Consider the following 6,647-nt stretch of genomic DNA (forward strand, 5'->3'; position numbering starts at 1 on the left):
CAGTTCAGCGGCAGATATCTTCAGGCAATTTGCCCCTGGCGTGTGTGTGTGTGTGTGTGTGTGTGTGTGTGTGTGTGTGTGAGCCTGCCTTGTCGTGATGGAGCTATTCAAGGAGCTATTCAACACGAGTAAAGCCATGAAGCTCACGACACAGAACATTGCCTATAAAAAACTACCAGGGAATGAACAGAAAAGTGAGCTCAATGCGCGTAGCAAACAAAAGCACTATTATTGCCTTGTAACAGAAATGTTATTAAATAGTTGTTCCTGGGAATTAAATAGGCTTACATCAGCTTTGTGTGTATGTGTCATTTCAGGTAGCCCTCTACTAGTTCTCTTCATTCTGCCTGACCTGCTTTACGTCAATCAAATGAACTCCTAAGTTATTTCATTATTTTTTTATATAGCTATTTTATTAGGCTCCCCGCTATTGCAGCAGATACTCTCCAAAAAAATAAAAAGCATTAACAATACACTGACAGCTGAACAAAGAAATTCCTTGACAATGAAAGGGTAACTATGACTTTTAGAATGTTTCATAGGGGTAGATCCTCTCTAAAATATGTTCTCTCATCAAGATGCTGATAGATGTCCAAGATGTCTAAGCATTTTTTTCGGGAGAATGTATTTTGCATATGTTTTAGAGGGTAGACTGCATCCTATTGTGAGTGCTAACGATGTGTCACATTGAAATCTTCCAGAGGGGTTAACATCTCACTGTCCTGCTCCTAGTGTATCAGTAGCATCCTGCCACCACTCTGCTTGTTCTACACTCACTCACTGCTTCACTATACATCACACACATAAGCCCAATGCACAGTGGAGAGTGTGTGTGTGTGTTTGTGTGTGTGTGTCAGAACAGAAATTACAAGGTTATGTTATAATACTATTATTGCATCAACTGGTTGTTTCATGCAACAGAATAGAGGGTTCTTATAACTCTATTGTGTCTGTGTGAACTGAAAGTGGGCCTCTGGGGGATTTACCACAGACAGTGGATTTATGATGGATTGGCGATAAAGACAGCATTCCATAGCATGATTAGTGTCTGTGTGCCTGACTGGAAGGTACCAGGGAGAGATGGCTCTGGGCCAGACCCTGGTTTCTACACAATGAGAAGTCTTTACTGCAGATGGTGTTTGCTGTGAATGATTTGTATCTTTCGTACGAATTTTAACCTTGTGACCCATTCCATACATATGTTGTTTGTCATGAACATCCAGGAGGATGGACTTTGCTATAAAATGCTGTGGCTCAAATCCGCTCGTTGGGCTTCTCAATGAATCACCGACGGGTGGGTCGTCGACAAGCTTCATTATTGCAATAATTAATCGATGTTATTAATAAGTTCTGAATAAAGTAATATCCTGATTGGTGATTGACCTTGTCTCTCCTCATTATTGATTAGAATTTCCAGGACAATTTGACAGTGTGTGTGTGTGTCAACCACAGTGCACAGTGGATAGAGGCCCGTCGGCTGCCATTAGTCTATGTGCTGGGGGATACAACACCAGCCATTAGACGGCCAGGACACAACCAGCACATCACGCACCCCAGCCCAATGAGTGGAGATTAGGTATCGTGGGGTGTAGATTCGTGTGTCCATCTGCATATTTTAGCTGGACTGTTGCTTGTTGTTTGGTTTGATGGGATGGAAGAACATTGGGTTTTATGGATACAACCATATTGTCCATAAGGGGTATTATAAAGTTTATTTGTCAGAATGATATTCCCAATAGGTGATTCCTTCCACAGCCGTTGAGTATAGTTCTGGTACCTACTGAGGGTGTTGGTGTGGGGCTGCCGGGCTGGACATGCAATGTGTTTGTGCAGTGATATAAAGTTATGTAAATTTATAGCATTAGTTTAATTTGGGATTCCATTCATGATTGGTGTGTCTGGTGAACTCTGGTTAAATGTCAGGCTGTATATCCCCTTGGCTCCACAGCCACACACATACACTTTACACACTTTCTCTCTCTCTCTCTCTCTTTATCTCTCTCACACAGACATACATACTCCGTTGCAATCAGAGCACACACACACACTCCTCGGCGTGCTCCGCTCCGGCATAATTAGCGAACTTGTTTGGCTCATCTGCATCTGTCTTCAAAGGAGGTCGATGCAAATGGATAGGATTTAGCCACTGGCACCAATTAGAAAAAGCACAGGCCAGCAACTCTGTTACAGGCTAAGTAAATGTTATTGCATTAAAATAAATACATTCCCGTCTCTTCACTCAGCAGCATCCAGCAGCATACTAAACCCGTGGTTTCAATCATCTCATGCTTAATCAACATTTAACTGTCATGGAAACTTAATTGATGTGTTTGTTTGTACCTGATTCTAGATGAAGCTGTGTACCTGTAGATATAAATTGTGTAGCTCATTGATGGCAGTTGCTATGGTACTTGTTCATCTACTGTATATGGCTCTGCTTGGCCTGACCCATATCAATGAACTGTACTGTACAAAGGTGATATCTAGAACCTAAAACGGTTATTTGGCTGTCCTCATAGGAGAACCCTTTAAAGAACCTTTTTTGGTTCTAGGTAGAACCTATTTGGTTCCAGTTAGAACCCTTTTTGGTTCCAGGTAGAACCTTTTTGGGTTCTATATAGAACCCTTTCCAGAGAGGGTTCTACATGTGTGAAGGAGCATGGTGAGCTGATGTTAAAGGAGATATCGCTATTTTTCCCCCCACATTCTGGAAGCTTGGTGTATTTAAACAACAGTTAGGCTATTTTCAAACAACTCTTCCCCCACCCCACCCCAGCCCCTTTCTCAACAAGTCTAGAGTCACTCCACCTTTGTGGATTTGTTTACATAGTCATAGCTAGCTAGCTAGCTAGCCAGCCATTTCAGCTACAGCAGCAGTCTACCAGCTAACCACTGGACACACAGAATGTCGAGTGATGAGGTGAAATATAATGTAAAACTCCAAAAAAGTACAGTGCATTCGGAAAGTATTCAGACCCCTTCCCTTTTTTCAACATTTTGTTACGTTACAGCCTTATTCTAAAATTGATTCAATTATTTTTTTCCCTCATCAATCTACACACAACACCCCATAATGACAAAGAGAAAACAGGTTTTTAGACATTTTTGCAAATGTATTAAAAGTAAAAAAACAGATACCTTTTGACATACGTATTCAGACCCTTTGCTATGAGACTCAAAATTGAGCTCAGGTGCATCCTGTTTCCATTAATCATCCTTTTTGATGTTTCTATAACTTTATTGGAGTCCACCGGTGGTAAATTTGATTGATTTGTACATGATTTGGAAAGGCACATACCTGTCTATATAAGGTTCCACAGTTGACAGTGCATGTCAGATCAAAAACAAAGCCATGAGGTCGAAGGAATTGTCCGTGGAGTTCCGAGACAGGATTTTCTTTTTTTTTTGGTAAGGGTACCAAAAAATGTCTGCAGCATTGAAGGTCCCCAAGAACACAGTGGCCTCCATTATTCTTAAATTGAAGAAGTTTGGAATCACCAAGACTCTTCCTAGAGCTGGCCGCCCGGCCAAACCGAGCAATCGGGGGAGAAGGGCCTTGGTCAGGTAGGTGACCAAGAACCCGATGGTCCCTCTGTCAGAGCTCCAGAATTCCTCTGTGGAGCTAGGAGAACCTTCTAGAAGGACAACCATCTCTGCAGCACTCTACTAATCAGGCCTTTATGGTAGAGTGGCCAGACAGAAGCCACTCCTCAGTAAAAGGCACATGACAGCCCGTTTGGAGTTTACCAAAAGGCACCTAAAGGACTCTGACCATGAGAAACGAGATTCTCAGGTCTGATGAAACAAAGATTGAACTCTTTGGCCTGAATACCAAGCATCATGTCTGGTGGAATCCTGGCACCATCCCTTCGGTGAAGCATGGTGGTGGCAGCATCATGCTGTGGGGTTGTTTTTCAGCGGCAGTGACTGGGAGACTAGTCAGGATCAAGGGAAAGATAAACAGAGCAAAGTACAGAGAGTACAGAAACTCATCCCCCCTTTAGAAAAAAGACAGTCGGTTATACTCCAAGCATATAGTATCTTCATTACTGGCAAATATTTTGAATACTAGAAATGGAGGCATGACTGTACCAGAGAGATACACCCCCACATAGGCTACTCAAAGAAGGCAAGCACAAAGAGAGGGACACAAAAACACAGAAACCAACCATAAATGATGCACACACAAGAAAGTTCACACTACCCAATAGCCATCATTGAAATGAATAGGAAAAAAGTATCTAGCTATTCTCCTATTGAAATTAAGCATGTATTCTCACCTATCTGACAGTGTGATGCTGGATGCCACTCTGATGCTTGATAAAGCAGGCAGAGGTAACACTTTCCTTGGAGTGGATTGTGGTGGGGCCTAACTAGAAGATAAGAAATTACATTTTTATTTTGCGCACGTCCAAGTATTATATCACATTATATCTAGCTAGCCAGCTAGCTTGCTAATGTATGTCACAAAACCTAGCTAGTGAGCTTGCTTGTCAACCCTCTACCGAGCTACATAATGTTAGCTAGTTAGCTAGAACATTACTGAAACAATGTTAGCAATAACGTTAGTCACTTGGAAGTCTCATAAAGGCGAGGCAACTATACTGCCGAGCACCATTACAGCTGCTAACGTTACAGCTGAGCGCCATTACAGTTCTATCACTTTCAAACAGAAATGCACATGAAATGTTAGCGAGCCTCCAACGCAAAAATGTAAGTAGGTTCTAAATTATCATGACTCTCAAAAACATACATGCTTATGTCTATATCCTGACTGGTTAAGATCGTAAAATACTATGTAAACCTTAGTTATTTATCAAGACAGCCATATAATTTAGATAGCATAAAGCTAACCCGGATTCTCCATTCACAAACGTCACAGCTAACATTAGCTAGCTAGCTACTTTAGCTGGCTCAACGTCTTGGTAACGTTACCTGTCAAGCAAAAAACAGGCCATCTCTGCATCAGACTTCAGCCCATTTAGGGCCATAACTTCTCTCGAGCGATTAAGATTGTTACCTATATTTACTCTGGTTTTTCTCCGAGCCTTATCATTTAGTCGCTTGGCTAAACTTCTCCTTTTTTTGGCACCTGTATCAGCAACCAGGGGGGCTGGACCCTTGCCTTAGAAATCCACCAATGTTGATTGTGCTCGGAAAAAGAACCACGCCTCCGAGTGACACTGCTCGAAGAGAGAGGGTGCAGACCTCCAATTCGAAAACAAGAGACGCACCGGCTTTTGTTGACCAATAGGAAAACTGAAATTCTTAATAACATTTTGTAAGGGCCCAAAGCATTATATTTTTTATTTTAATTGAAACACTATCATTTCACTATTACTGCAGATGTATTATGGACATTTTATGACATTATAATGCAAAAATTCTACATAATGCTCCTTTAATCCATCCATCGGTCTATCTGTGTGATGTTCCTATAGTGTTCCAAACTGTAGCTGCTTAGTGTGTTGATGGTTTGGCGGTTACAGTGTAACTACATCTCTAGTTAGACAAGACATTCTAATCAAGTCTGACCAGACCAGACGTTTCTTCCCTTTGTTTGGTGATCCAGTCACGTCCTGTCTTAGGGCTGTATAGTCCAGAGGTCAACCATCTCAGACACTTCTCCTGGACTATCTTCTTCTTTTCCCGTCCTTCTCACTCCTCCTTCTCACTAATGAAACCCCATCTGACTCACTGGTTACTTATTAGACCATCTGAATATCTCAATCTGGGCACCGTGATGTTGAGAGAGAGCTGGACTCCTGAAGGTGTGTGTTGGGTGTGTGTGTGTGTGTGTGTGTGTGTGTGTGTGTGTGTGTGTGTGTGTGTGTGTGTGTGTGTGTGTGCGTGCGCGTGTGTGCGTACGTGCGTGTGTGTCACTCCAAGTTCAATTACGAGGCCAAGACACATATTATTATAACTAACTAGCCAGATAATAGCGAAGAAGAGAGATGATTACCTTCTCTCATCCATAGAATGACTTCCATTTGACAAGTTTATTAGAATAGGAGCAGGGTTGTGATTGTGTTTCCTCCAGGGTCTCAGGTAGACGTACAGGTTATCAGATGAGGGGACAAGCCTAGTTCACTGTTGTCTGTTGTCTGTCGCCTTCACACACACACACACACACACACACACACACACACACACACACACACACACACACACACACACACACACACACACACACACACACAGAAGCGTACACACGTGGAAGCACAAACACGAAAGCCCTCACACACAAGAACTGTACACACACACACACACACACACACACACACACACACACACACACACACACACACACACACACACACACACACACATTTAGTGTTGAGAGAGAAAAAAAATGCAGAGACAGCTGCAATCACCACCTTGTTTATGTTGGGGAGAGAGAAAAAAAATGGCAGGCTTATTTGTGGGCTCACTGAGCCTCCCTGTCATGTTATATGTTGTGAACAAGACAAGAAGAAGAGGTGAATGTCTAGACTAGAGGAATAGGAGCAAGTGGAGCTCCTCTGTTCTGGCTAAGTACCACACTAATTCAGGGGAACACAAGCTCAGGCAGCCCAATTCAGATTGTTTTTCCACTAATTTGTTTTGTGGTCAATCACATCAGATCTTTTCACATCAGATCTTTTCCA

The 6,647-nt window shown here is 42.3% G+C and overlaps 1 long non-coding RNA gene across 1 annotated transcript; it reads right to left on the reverse strand.

Annotated features, from left to right (window-relative positions):
• Positions 1-3,832: 3,832 nt before the first annotated feature.
• LOC123728743 (uncharacterized) lies at positions 3,833-5,160 on the reverse strand. Its single transcript, XR_006760494.1, has 3 exons — positions 4,936-5,160; positions 4,281-4,373; positions 3,833-3,935 (listed from the first exon to the last, which is right to left on the reverse strand). It is a non-coding gene; the product is annotated as an uncharacterized lncRNA (long non-coding RNA).
• Positions 5,161-6,647: the final 1,487 nt, after the last annotated feature.

This window comes from Salmo salar, chromosome ssa18, assembly GCF_905237065.1.
Source record: "Salmo salar chromosome ssa18, Ssal_v3.1, whole genome shotgun sequence".
Lineage (NCBI taxonomy): Eukaryota > Metazoa > Chordata > Actinopteri > Salmoniformes > Salmonidae > Salmo > Salmo salar.